The following is a 14,978-nucleotide window of genomic DNA, read 5'->3' as shown; positions in this document are numbered from 1 at the left end:
CGTTTTACCTTTGTTTCCTTTGCATTGTGACCATCATGGATCTCAATGATTCGGCTTGAAAATTGTATGTGACCTTACATGGCCGAAGGCTCCCGGGCTGTCGATGATCCCTGAGCCCAACCCAGACACCTAGGCCCTTAGTTTATTCCTGGGACTGCCACCTACACATGGCTGAACATCCTGGAAAACTCGTTCCTCTCTATAGGAACACTAATAGTATGTTAGGCATGTACTAATTGAATTACTAATTAGCTAATATTTCTAAAATAAGATTGTATGCAATAAATATGGGTCAATGATTAATTTAATTAATTCTTTTTAAGTCTTCTACCGTGATTAATTAATGGAGGCATAATTTTAGACCAAGTTATTTATAGTAATAGAACATATAAAACATCACTTCATATAGAGTTATACACTAGAATCTACTTAAATGTTCATCTGTCTCTGTATACATTTATTTATAGATGTATATACATACGTAAATATACACACACACACACACACACACATACACACTGCAATCTACACATCTATCTGATTATATATTAGCCACTTCTAGGGCTTGATCTCAGGTCATCAAATTTGCCTGCCAACTTCACTTGCATCAGACTGGTGTGCTAACATTGACCCATTCATGAAGTGGGCCTTCTAGGCCCAGAGTTCAAATCACAGAACTACCAAAAAGTTAATCCTGGTGGTAGAAACCAATGATCCCACTTGTTTTTCTTATCAGTGAAAGTCCTGGGTCTGAGGATGATGTATAATACATAGTCAAATCTATGTCCTATGTAATAGAATGTAAAAAATGTTATACATTTAATCATACTCTCTAAAATATATAAGAAATAAATAAAACACAAAATAAAATGAATAACACACTAATTGCAATATGTAGTAAACATGTGTATGTAAATATAAATCATGGTGAGCTTTTCCTTCGTCGACAGTGCTGCAGATTTACCCAAACCCTGAGTTCAAACCCTAAGTCCGGCAGAAAAAAAATGGCATGAATTCCAAGCCAAGGAGCCTCATAATTTTTTAAATATTTTAAATGTATGTATATATGCGTGCATGTATGCATGCATGCATGTATGTATGTATGTATGTATATATGTATGTATTTTTATTTTCAAGCACAGGTCTTCAACTCAGGGCATGGCAACACTGCCTCAGCTTTGATCACTCTAGGCTGTGTGGAAGCCACTGGACCCATAGCCAAACCTGGGTTTCTGAGCCTCAAAGGCTGACAGGAAATAAATAGATAAATAAAATGACACAGATAAAACCCCAGCAACTTGAAGATGGCTGCCAGTTTTACATTTTTTTTTTCAAGTTGACCATACAGGGTCTGAATGACATGGCTGAAAAGTGTTTGTTACCTGGCATTGCTGAAGGCTGGCAGGCTGCCAGGGAAGCCATAGACCAACACAGCAACATAGGACCTGAGTTTGAAGCCCGGTCCTGACCCCTACCAATGGAGGGAGATCCTAAGAGTCTCATTCCTATTCATAGGAATACGGATGGAAGGTTATGAATATCAAGGTTGAATTAGTTGTTCCTGAATGATACTAATATAAAATTAGAGAGTAATTTTAGGAGGCCAATGGATTTTAATGAATACTTTTTGACACATTCAAAGAGTACTATTAATTACATGGATGCAAGAGTTTCGGGACAGCAGTTGATTTAATTAATAATTGATTAAGGATGAAAACAACAATAATTACATAGAGACATAATAAATACCCAAGAATTGGTAGGAATGTAGCCTATATAACTGAATAATGTGTAGACATCTCTGGCACTTTTTAAAGATATATATTTATTTGTGTACTACCATCAGCATGTCAATCTGTTCTTGTTTTGTCGACACCTGGGGCTGGATCTCAGGTGTTGGGGCCTGCTTGTCAGCTCCATATGCCCCATGCTGGAGTGCTGACACTCACCTATTCATGAATTGATCCATGTATGCTGTGAGTTCAGATGCCAGCACTCACAAAAATTGAATCGTAGAGTAAGAAGACTAGGGTGACACATTTTCCTTTTCTGTGAAAAGCCTGGGTGTCAGGTGTGAAGTTTCATACATAGGCAAATCTGTATCCTATACAATAAATGTAGTAAATATTCCATGTGTAATAACATTCAATAAACTAATGGTAAATAAATGAATAAAAATAAAGTGAATAAGTACACTAAGTGCAATATGGCTAGAGGCTGCTGTGTTGGCAGTCAACAATTCATGAATTGAGTCTTCTAGGCCCTGAGTTTAGATCCCAGCACTGCCAAAAATGTAATCTTGGAGTAAGAAGCCGAGCATGACACATGTTTTCCTTTTCTTTGAAAGTGCTCAGTGTCATGTAGGATGTATAATTTGGATGCAAATCTAGATGCTATGTAAGAAAATGTCATAAAGGTAAGAAATGTCATAGGTGGAAGGATTGTCACTATAATAAATGAAAAACAAATTGAATTATTAGTGAATCATTCTGGGATAAAATTAGACACAATAGTTATAGAACATGAGTTAAGTAAAATTACTATTTTATTAAGCATTAACAGAATAAAAATTACATGGAGACATAATTAAATACCTAATAATTGGTTGTAACACATGATAATTTATTTATACATAATAATATATATAAATTATATATATAATATATAATTTAATTATATATAGACATCTGTCTCATTCTATAAAATATGTAATTATATGTATGGTTGTATATACATACATTATAAACAACAACAGGATATTAAGTAATTATTAATTAATGATTTATTAATTGTTCTACAGAGACAAATCATTAAGGAGACATAACTTAATACATAATAAATGGTAGTAATTATCTATAAATTAATAATATACAGACATCTCTCTTCTTATGCAATCTCTATACCTCCTGGGGCTTGGTGGTTGAGTGCTCACCTAGTAAGCACAAAGCACTGGGTTAGATTCCTCAGTGCCATATAAACAGAAAACCCAGAAGTTCTGCTGTCTTTCAATCAATTGAGCATTATCCTGGAGCACAAACGCTTAAGGACAGTGTCAAAGGCCTTACTCAAGGCCCAGGACTGTCGCAAAAAAAAAAGGTAGAGTGTTCTAACTGCAACTACAGAAGGGCAGCACTTCAAATACCTCATCACAAAGCAAGCTAGGAGTCTGTCGTTGACAACTGCCACTTAACCTGACTTAGCCAGATGTAAGCCGCTGCAACCCAGCTACATGGAACTAGAGGATGCTGGCTTACTCCCATCATCCCAGCTGCTCGGGGGCTATAAAACCCAGCCCTGACAGGAAGTCAGTGAGATTCTTTGAAATATGGTTCAGTGTTACAGCTCTAGCCTTGAGCTAGAGCTCAAGTATCCCCATGCTTTGAGTCCAAACCCCATGGGTAAACCTCCCCCCCTCAAAAAAAAACCACCCAATAAACCATTAGATGTAAAATTGTGTGTTGGTGAAATGTTCCTCAAAGAATGGTGATACTGATTAAAGCACCCTAATTCTAATGACAGTGTGTGGAATAAAGATATGTGCTAAGTCCTTCATAAGGTGCTCTGTGCTGAGTCTTGCACAGGGTGCTATGTGCTGAGACTTCACAGGGTACAGTGTGCTGAGTCCTGCATTGGGTGCTGTGAGCTGAGTCTTTCACAGGATGCTGTGTGCTGAGTCCTGCAAAGAGTGCCATGTGCTGTGTCCTTCACAGGGTGCATTCTTTCATCAGGTCCTTGTAAGAGCTCCATAACTGAGATGATTATGTAGACAAGAATATTGAGGCTCAGATATGTCCTGATGGCAGGGACGAAATTATGTATTACTAAAGAGTGGGTGAGTTGTCTCCTGCAGACAATTGTTTTGTTTTGTTTTCCCTCAGTAATGAATCTTGAACTCGGGGCCTAGGTGCTGACCCTTACCTCTTGGGCTCATGGCTAGCACTCTACCACATGGAGCCAAGGACCGCCTTGCAGCAGAGTGCCATGGCCTAGGGTTCTATAGCCAATGTCTGTCATCCTGCCTTCTCAGGAAACTGAAATCTGAGCATCTGAGTTCCAAACTATCCCAGATACAAAAGGTCCCATGAGATTATATCTCCAAGTCATCACTAAGAAACCTGAAGTGGAAGCTGGGTGCTTGAGGCTCATTTTGGTCATCCTAGCTATTCAGGAGGATGAGATCTGAGGATCATGGTTCAACGCTAGCCTGGGCAGGAAAGTCTTTGAGACATTTAGCTCCAATGAACCACCAGAAAATGTGAAGTGGCTCTGTGGCTCAAGTGGTAAAGCACAAGACTTGAGCTGAAGAGCTCAGGGACAGCAACAGACCTAGAATTCAACTCATGCAACTGACAACAACAAAAAAGAAAGAAACCGGGCTGGGAAGGTGGCTCAGTGGTAGAGCGCTTGCCTTGCATGCATGAGGCCCTGGGTTCGATTCCTCAGCACCACATAAGCAAAAAGAAAAAAGCCGGAAGTGGTGCTGTGGCTCAAGTGGTAGAGTGCTAGCCTTGAGCTGAGGGACAGCGCCCAGGCCCAGAGTTCAGGCCCCACGACCAGACCCAAAAAAAAAAATAAAACTAAAAAAAGAAAGAAACCAACTAACAAACCTGAAGTAGAGTGCTAGGAATGTGCCTTAGAGATAGAGTGCTTTGCATATATGAAACCCTGGGCATGATTTCTCAGAACCACATCACTAGAAAAATACCCTGAAGTGTCTCTGTGGCTCAAGTGGGAGAGGGCTATCATTGTACAAGAGAAACTAGGTACAGTAATCCGGTGCTGAGTTCAAGCTCCAGGACTGGTGTAAGTGTGCACGCACATGGATATGCACACACACAGACACACACACCAACACACACACACACACACACATACACACACACACACAAGCAGACCAGAAATGAAGCTGTGACACAAAATGGTAAAGCACTGGGATTCTGCACTGAGCTCATGCTCAGCAACCAGACCCTGTGTTCAACCCAAAACCTAGCCACCCAGGGCCCAAGTAGGAGAGGTCAAAGATTTCAAAACCTGATGAGCTTCACCAGCCTCATATGATAGGGAACGTTGTGATGTCTGACATACACTTGGATTTCTCAAGCTTCAGCAAACCTAGAAGAGATGTCATAGGCCCATCATCGCCATCAGTGAAACATCTCATAAGGCCCCTTGCCCGAGTTGTCTGCCAGAAGGACTCCTGAATTATATTGAGCACTGTATCTGAACACCAGTTATATTGTCTCACGAAGGCAGGATAAGTGAATAGAACTTAGCCTGCCACAGGAGGTAGCACAAATGAAGGCTTCCTGTCAACACAGCACTGGGGAGAGAGATAACTCAGGGTACAAAGAGGCCTTTTTCTCCTTACCTTCAGAGCCCTCCCACACTCCTCCTCACTAAGTGGCCCAGGTGGAATTGTTTGTTACACAGCTGTACAGGAGTGATTCCTTTTGTCTGCATATCCAGACAATGAGAGAGACTTCTTCCAGCAGGCCTTGGAGGCAGAGAAACCCTCAGCCTACACTGGGAACAGAGAAGGGAAGCCTGAAATATGTACTGTCATGAAAGCAGTCTCTGTGTTATGAAATAATTGTATTAAATACAAATTTCCTAGCTTGGTGCCAATCATCATAGATACTCTGGAGCTTCACCTATAGGAATACATCCATATATGCAAAAGACATGATGTCAGGCTCTTTTTTTGGGGGGGCCAGGTCCTGGGGTTGAAATATGACCTAGGGGTTGTCCCTGAGCGCCTTTGTTCAAGGGTCGTGCATTAACCTTGAGTCACTGCCTCACTTCTGTGTTTTAATTTGATCTTTTAGAAATAACAGTGTCATAGACTTTCCTATGCTGGCTGGATTCAAACTCAGATTCTCTACATCTTAGCCTCCTTAGGAGCTGGGATTACAGCAAGCAGCCACTGGCACCTGCCTTCCTTTTCTTCTTTGTTTTTTAATCTGGACAATCTGACTTCTTCACAAGGTCATTCCAATGGTTTGAATTTATAAGTAAACTCCCCAATGTTCTTTATAGATACTTCTCTGAGAAGGAATCTCTCTCATCATCTTCTCCTCTGGTCACAGGTTGGAAGCCAAAAGTGAGAAATGAGTGTCGCAGGATTTGGGAGCAAATGTCCACAAGACATACCAGTTCTGTAACTTAGCATTGAGCTGCAGTGAATTTACTGTCTCAGGATGAGAGGACCGAAAGCTGGAGCAATCTTCATGCTGTCTGCATTGCTCCTTTTGCCTATAAAATGATCTAATTATTATGAGAGTTTTTTGTCTCCCACTTTAATTATCTAGAACACACTAGAAGCATCTTCATGTGTCTGTTTTCCTCTAGTTGCACTCGAGATTTAGACTAAGGGTTTCTGTGAATCTGCTCTTGGTGAATGCCTGAGGAAAGCCGCTTGAAGCCTCCTCAAGATATCGCAATCCAATGCCAGCCTGAGCAGGAGAGACTATGAGAGTCTCATCTCCAATAAGCCCCCAGAAAACCAGAAGTGGGGCAGTGGCACAGAGGGTAGAGCTCCAGCTTTGATAAAGCCAAGTAATAGATACAGTCCAGACCAGGCAGGAAAGCCTGGGAGGCGCTTATGTCCAATTAACGCCCAGATGGCTGTAAGTGGAGTTGTGGCAGTGATAGAGCCTCAGCTTTGAGCAAAACAGCTGAAGAATGCATCCGGGCTTGAGTTTAAGCCCTGGGATGACCACAAAAAAATTCGAAAAGAGAAGGCCAAAAAAATTCAAAAAAATGAGAGCCCTAACTACTAATGTGTGTATATTACCGACCTGAGTGCAAACAGACCGTATGAATTGCTTCTGCTTTTATTTACTGATTTATTTTTCAGATGTGCTCTTGTGCATACTGCATCATTCTCTTCATTTCTGGACCATGGCTTTTCTCTTCCAGGGTTCCAGGCATGTGTCCTTATATGATACCCACCTAAGCTCACAGTAGCCTTTATTTACATTTTATTATGAGGCGAAGGCCAGTACAGTCACAAATCAGGTAGGGGAAGAGAAGGATAAGTTTTGTAGAAATATCCTGTATTCAGAAAATTAAACTTGGAGATGTAGGCTGGTAGCATAATTATGTAAAAGCTACCACTAAGAAAAAGATGAGGGGCCTGGGAATGTGGATTATTGAGAGAGTGCTTGCCTAAGATGCAGGAAGCCCTGGGTTTGATTCCTCAGTAGCACATACACAGAAAAAGTCAGAATTGGTATGGCTCAAGTAGTAGAATACTAGAGACAGTGCCCAGGCCTTGAGTTCAACCCAAGAACTGGCAAAGAGATAGCTAGGTAGGTATCTAGATACCTAAGTAGATAGACAGATAGATAGATTAGATAGATAGATAGATAGATAGATAGATAGATAGATAGATAGATAGATAGATAGATAGATAGATAGATAGATAGATAGATAGATAGATAGATAGATAGATAGATAGATAGATGAACCTGGTCTTGGATGTCAGGAGTAAAGAAGGGAATACTTTCCATTGATGAGGCCTTCTGCAGTGTGCCACGCAACCAGCATCGCCTTCACACAACCACAGAGCAGGAAGACTGCATCTGTCCCACTTCTCAGGAAGCCGAGGGCTCCAGAGCCAAGAAGGCAGAGCCAGGTTCTAACTCAGATGCTCAGTGACAGAAAAGAAATAGCCTTACCTCTCTCCTTGGACTGGGGGATTGCATTAATGATGTGGAGAATGAAGGAAGGAAAAAGCACTGGCAGAGCTAGAAGAAGGGCCTTTAAATCTGACAGATGGAGAGTCAAAAACCCACTCCCTAAAACCAGCGAGCAGGGTTTTCTATTCTGTTCCTCCCCTATACCCTTCTAAACTGGCTCTCGATTGTTAAACTAAAGATAGCCTGAGGCTCCCTTCACCTGAGGGAGGAAGGTTAATTAGTCATTGTTTGAAGAGGCTGAGAAAAGCCTGATCCTGGTGTAACTCTAAAAAATGTTTCAGGTTTCCTCCCATTGCTGGCTGTGCCAGGAATGAATGAAGTTGTTTTGCAGCTCACTTCCCTGTTGAGTGTGTTCATTCTGCCTCCTAGTCCAGCAGGCCTAGGTTTCTTCACCTAGCCTGGCTTTTGAAACTGTTTTCTGTCCTTCAAATACAGTGTTACACTGGAGTTCATCTTGCTAACAGGGCTACAGGTTGGATCCTGAGAACTTCATTTAAACCCAGGATGGGTCATTGATGTTTTTTTATCCTCTTCTATAGCTTGAGAACTCTAAGAACATTTAGGAGCAAATAACTTCTCATTACCAAAGGAAATCTAGGAAGCTGTTGAATATCTGATCTTTCAGAAGTGGAAGTCAGAGTGTCATAGACTTTCCTCCCCCCTGGCTGGCTTCACCCTGTGATGCTCAGAACTCAGCCTCCTGAGCTAGGGCGATGGGCATGAGCTACTACTGGTGGTTTGCTAGGTTCAGAACTGTAATGACATTGACAATACAAGTCAACTGCTTATCACAAAGGGCTTGGGGAGCATATTAAACCTTTCAATATTGGACCTTTCAGACCCTCTAGGACGCAAGGTTATAATGCTAGAGATAGAGAGCCTCAGCATATGGATCTGCTACACTTGAACAATGAACTCAGACTCCAATTCTGGTGTACATTATAATTCATTTTTCAGATAATGTTCTCATAATTAGCAAATAAGAAAAGTACTTTGATTATCCTCCACTTCTTTCCTGTTTTGTTTCTCGAACTCATGCCTGGGCACTGTCCCTGAGCCCTTCAGCTCAAGGTGAACAATACCACTTGAGCCATGGCGCCATGTGGGGTCTTTTGGTGGTCCATTGGAGAAAAGAGTCTAACTATCTTTCCTTTCCTAGGCTGTCTTTGAACTGTGGTCTTTAGATCTCAGCCTCCTGAAAAGCTAGGGTTCCAGGTGTGAGCCACTGGCATCTGGACTATTGTTTTTGCCAGTCCTGGGGCTTGATCTTAGGGCCTGGGTACTGTCTCTGAGCTCCTTTTTATCAAGCCTAGCACTGTGCCACTTGAGCCACTCTACAGCTTCTGACTTTTTCTGAGTATGTGGCACTGAGAATTCAAACCTTGGCATTTATGCATGTTGAGCGAGCTCTTTACCACTCAGCCACATTTCTAACCCCACCCTTGCAATTTTATCCCTCAACTTGCCTATCCTCACGAAAAGGCTTCTGGGTATAAATCATCTAAAGAAATCCCTAGAGGAAGATGTCCATAGAAAAAGAATTCAAATCTCATACTTGCGAGAGATTCTAAACATGTGAAGACTGTGACAAATGCCTCAGTTTAATTATGTATCATGTTTCAACACAATATAGTATTAATGAAAAATGAGTCAATTTCCTCAATTATTTTGTATAATTTTAAAATACATGTACAACATGTAATAAATATGTGTATAATAACACTAAATACAATAAACAATAAATGAATCAAATAACAAATAAATACAAAATCAATAATAAAAAATCATAATATGTAGTTAGCATACATATGTAAGTTTATATCATATATTACACATATGTAGAAATATTTTTTCTATTGCAGGGCCTGCATTCAGTCCCTGGGAACTCTAGCCTGAATTTCTTTTCCTCAAGGACAGTGAGCCTTGCCTTCACCCATGGTTCAAAAGAGTTACCTGGAAGGTGAGATCAAATCCCAGCAATAGAAGAAATACTGGTCCCAGTTCCAAGACAGTGACTTAATTTTTTTAATAAAAGTAGTTATGTTTATTCAGTTCCTTAGTGAACATTAAAAAACAAAGCTGCGTAGAATTTTGTACAGCTATTCAGACATCCTACCCTTACTCCCAAAATGCTTCTCTGAGCATTACATTGTTTCTTTTTTTGTACACTTTTTATTGTAAAAATGTTGTACAGAGGATTACAATTACATGAACAAGGTAAAAAGTACATTTCCTATTGAGCATTGTTGCCTCCTTCTTTGTTTCCCCCTACCATCCCTTCCCTCCCATCTCCACAACTTCTCCCCCTGCCAAGGTCAGTGACTTAATTTTTTTTATTTTTGGCTTGGCATGGGATTTGAACTCAAGTAGTGGCAACTCTGCACCTTCCCTCACATTGCTACAGATTTACCAAGAGCCTGAGTTCAAATCCCAGGCTAGGAAAGAAAACTGGCAGATATGCCAAACCAGGGAGATTTTTTTTTTAATTTACTTACTCACTTACTTAGTTTTTTTTAATTTATTCTTTTTTTTTTTTGCCAACCACGGGGCTTGAACTCAGGTCGTGGCAACTCTACCTCAGCCTCAATCATCTAACCTGGGTACAGCCGCCAGACACATAGCCAATCTTGGCATCTAAGGCCCAGAGGGTTTGTAGGAAGAAAAAAAAGTGGGAAAGCACAAAAAGTGGTGAGCTGAAGAGGGCTGGGGGTTTTACCTTTTTTCTTTGGACGATTACCATCTCCTGTCTGAATGACAGGGCTGCAAAGTGGACCTGACCTGACATTGCTGAAGTCTGGCGGGCTATCAGGGAAGCTAAAGCTGACCTGTCTACATAGGCCCCGGGTTCAAATCCCAGTCCTGACACCTACCAATGGCAGGAGATCACTAGAGATTCAATGGAAAGACTAGTTTGTGCATCAGTCGAGTCTAAAATTGTATGGAATAATCCTAGGATGCTGATTGATCTTAATTAATAGTTAATTAAACATGAAAAGAATAATATTCCTTCAATGGTGGTATAATAAATACCTAAGAGTTGGTCAGAACGTAGTAGATGTCATTCAGCCATAGACAGACTGGCACTTTTTACCAATAGGTATTTTTTGGATACCACCATCTACCTCCCCATGTATCGCTGTTTTGTACAAACCTGGCGCTCGATCTCAGTGCATGGGAACCATCTGACGGCTTCACTGGCTAGATGCTACTGTTCTCACACTCACCCATTCATGAATTGGGCCTGCTAGGCCCTGAGTTCAGATCCCAGCACTGCCAATAATTTAACCTTGGAATAAGAAGCCGAATGTGACACATGTGTTCCTTTTCTGGGAGAGTCCTGGATGTCAGGCATGATAGAGAACACATCTACAAATCTAGATGTTATGTGATAGTACATAAACAATGTAATAAATGGTATAAGTGTCATCAGAGCCAATAAAATAAATGGTAAATAAATGAATAAAACAAGAAATAAAATGAATAACCACACCAAACATGATATGGACTGAATATCTGAATGGAAGTATAAGTACTATTTTTAAAATGTATATAAGGAGTATGTTTTCCAGGACTGAGGCTTGAATTCAAGCCTAGGGAACAGGCCTGACTTTCTTGTCTTCAAGCATAGTGAGATTCCCCTTTCCCCACAGTGCTGCCTATTTATCCAGACCTGAAGTTCAAATCCCAGGCTTGGCAGAAAAAAATGGCACGAATTGCAAACCAGAGAGATAAGTAATCATTTTATTATATTTTTAATTGTCTTAATTTTTTAATTTTGTATTTTTTTCTTTTCTTTTTTTTTCTTTTTTTTTTGGCCATGCACATGGCTTGAACTGAATCGTCCCAGCTCTGTCTCAGCTTCCATCACACTAGGCTGGGGTGCAGCCTCAGGAACCAAAGCCTATTCTGGAATCCTAAGACCCTAGTTCTGACAGGAAACCAAAATGAAAATGTCACCAAAAAAAAGCTGCAAGCTGCACATGGTAAGTGGTTTCTTGGCTGTGGTTCCTTGCACGGTGACTATCCTGGGTCTGAATGACATGGCTGCCACGCACATGTGACTTGTCATTGCTGAGGGCTGGCAAACTGTCAGAAAAGCCATAGTTCAACCCTGCAACAGAGTCCCTGAGTTCAAATTCCAGTCCTAACACCTACCAATGGCAAGAGATCACAAGAGACTCCTGCCCATGCATAAAAGTTCTGATGGAATAGTATCCAACTCATGATTGAATGAGTAGTCTGTGTAGCAGTCTAGTATCAAATTAGACCCAATAATCCTAGGACACAGACTGCATTTAATTAATGGTTAATTAGGCATGAAAAGAATAATATTACTTCAATGGAGGCATAATAAATACCTAAGACTGGTTAGGAACCTAGTAGATGTCATTGAATACTAGATACACGGCTCTGACACTCTGTACTAATATGTATTTATTGGTATATTACCGCCTGCTTATCCATGTATAGCTATTTTGGCCACCTCTGGGGTTTGATCTCGGCGCCTGCCAAAAATTTCAACCTGGAGTAAGAAGCCAAGTGTGACACTTGTTTTCCTTTTCTGGGAGAGTGCTGGGTGTCAGGAATGGTGGAGAACAAGTCTACAAATCTAGATGCTAAGGGATAGGATGTAAACAATGTAATACATGGTTAGATGTCATCAAAGTCAATAAAACAAACGATAAATAAATGAATAAAACAAAAAATACAATGAATAACCATACCAAACATGATATAGACTGAACAACTGTACGGAAGTTCAATCCTATCTTTAAAATGTATATAAGGAGTATGACTGGGGCATGAATTCAGGCCCAGGGAACAGGCCTGACTTTCAGGTCTTCAAGCACAGTGAGCTTCCCCTTCCCCCACAGTGCAACAGAGTTACCCAGACCCTGAGTTCTAATCCCAGGCCTTGAAGAGAAAAAATGGCACATTCCAAGCCAAGGAGCTTCATTAGCATTTTTAATACTGTTTTAAGCTCACTTTGCCTTTATTTGAAAGATTTTGATTTTATAACATGAGAGTTTTTTTTAAAAAGGGGGTTTAAACTTTTACATTTCAGCATAGCACATTGGTTTTTCTATTTTGACCATCTGCCATGAAGAGTGAGAATGAAAATGAGGATATAATTTCTCCCTAGAAGGTTGGGACAGTTGATGTTATTTCTTCTTCTTCTTCTTCTTCTTCTTCTTCTTCTTCTTCTTCTTCTTCTTCTTCTTCTTCTTCTTCTTCTTCTTCTTCTTCTCTTCTTCTTCTTCTCCTCCTCCTCCTCCTCCTCCTCCTCCTCCTCCTCCTCCTCCTCCTCCTCCTCCTCCTCCTCCTCCTCCTCCTCCTCCTCCTCCTTCTTCTTCTTCTTTTCGTCGGTCGTGGGGCTTGAACTCTAGGTTTGGGCACTGTCCCTGTGATCTTCAGCTCAAGACAAGTGCTCACCCACTTGAGCCACAGAACCACTTCCAGGCTTCTAGTGGTTTATTGGAGATAAGAGTCTCACAGACCTCAGGTTCAGCCTCCTGAGTAGCTAGGATTACAGGCATGAGCCACCCGTGCCCAATAGTTTGTTATTTCTATTTAGAATTATTTCTATAATTATAAAATGTCTGCAATTGTGTCGTGTGAGTTTTCCTCAGTGCCTACCACGAAATACACTAGGGGAGTCTTCATACCACAAAAGGTTGGGTTTCTCAATATAAACTCACTTCTGTGAGGACAGTAGTACTTGTAAGCATTTTTCGAATAAACTGGATTGTAAAATGAAAAACAAAGACATTGGTACTGAGATGTAGCTCAGTAATGGAGTAGTTGCCTGAAGAGCATAAGACCCTGGAAGAAAAGTTTCCTAAAGCTCAGAATGTTAGAATTTTGTATGAACAAACTTCTGTCTTTTTTTTTTTTTTGTCTGTGGTGGGGCTTGAACTCGGATTGGGCGTTATCCATGCACTCTATAGCTCTATGCAAGCACTCTACGGCTTGAGCCACAGCGCCACTTCCAGTTTTCTAGTGGTTTATTGGAGATAAGATTCTCACGGATTTTCCTGCAGGGGCTGGCCTTGAACTGCCATCCTCAGATCGCAGCCTCCTGAGTAGCTAGTATTATAAGCATAAGCCACTGACGCCTGGTGCATGAAGAAACATTTTAAGATTGATTCTGCAGAAAGAAACTTGGAATATACTTTTAGTACAAATAATTTATAGTGCCACTAATATAAATAGAAAGGCACTAATTCAGAAGCATTTGTTCATTGGCTGGTTTCTTAGTTTATTCATATATATACATTATTAATTTTTATATATACATATATTATTAAAAACATGGTTTTGAAGTGTACCTAAGAGCATATGTGCTCATGTAAATTTATATAACTGCACAAGCTTGATTTTTTTTTTCAGTTTGTTGGTACCATAAATTAGGTGGGATTTGTGTGTTGTTTAGTTCTCTGTTTTTGGAGGATTTCTCTTCCCTTTATCCCCCTACCCCCCTCTCCCTGCAATTGAACTCAGCTTGCTCTTTCTTGGCTTGGTTGTTCATAGCTGATTTTCTACCACTTCAGCCATACTTGTAGCCTGGCTTTTTGCCAGTTAATTAGAGATGATGTCTCTCAGGCTATGCTGCGTGGATTGGCTTTGAAACTTCATCTTCTACTTCTTACCTCCTGAGTAGCTGGGATTACAGATGTGAGCCACTGGGGTGCCTAGGGATAAATTAGACTTTGGTTGGTGTATCTTTCTGTTTTTCTAAGCATGGGATGATATACTATAGAATTTCGGTGAATGTCCTGGGCCTGAAGTAAGATACATAATACATATGCAAATCTGTATAGTTCTCATAAGATATAATCAATTTAATACATAAGTGTAATAATAGTCAACAAAAATAATGAATCAATACAAAAAATAAAATAAATACACTCAAAGCAATTTCAATAAACATAAGTATGTAGATATTAATTATTTCAAATGTGGATGAATATTACTTTAACAGGGCTAGGGATTGAATTCAGGCCTAGGGAACAGGCCTGAATTACTTGTCTTCAAAGACGGTGAGTTTCCTTGTCCCCCACAGTGCATAAGAGTTACCCGGTCTCTGAGTTCAATTCCCAGGCCTGGCAGAAAAAAAAAAAGGCACGAATTCCAAGCCAGGGATCATTAGTTTGATATATATCTGGCCTTGGGAACTGTCCTTGCACTCTTCAGCTCAAGGCGAGCACTATACTGCTTAAGCCACAGCACCACTTCCGGTTTTCTAGTGGTTTATTGGAGAGAAGAGTCTCAAGGACT

Source organism: Dipodomys spectabilis, unplaced genomic scaffold (assembly GCF_019054845.1).
Source record: "Dipodomys spectabilis isolate Male_0828 unplaced genomic scaffold, ASM1905484v1 ptg000131l, whole genome shotgun sequence".
NCBI classification, from domain to species: Eukaryota; Metazoa; Chordata; class Mammalia; order Rodentia; family Heteromyidae; genus Dipodomys; species Dipodomys spectabilis.
The sequence above is the reverse complement of the archived record's forward strand: the minus strand, read 5'-3'. Positions refer to the sequence as shown.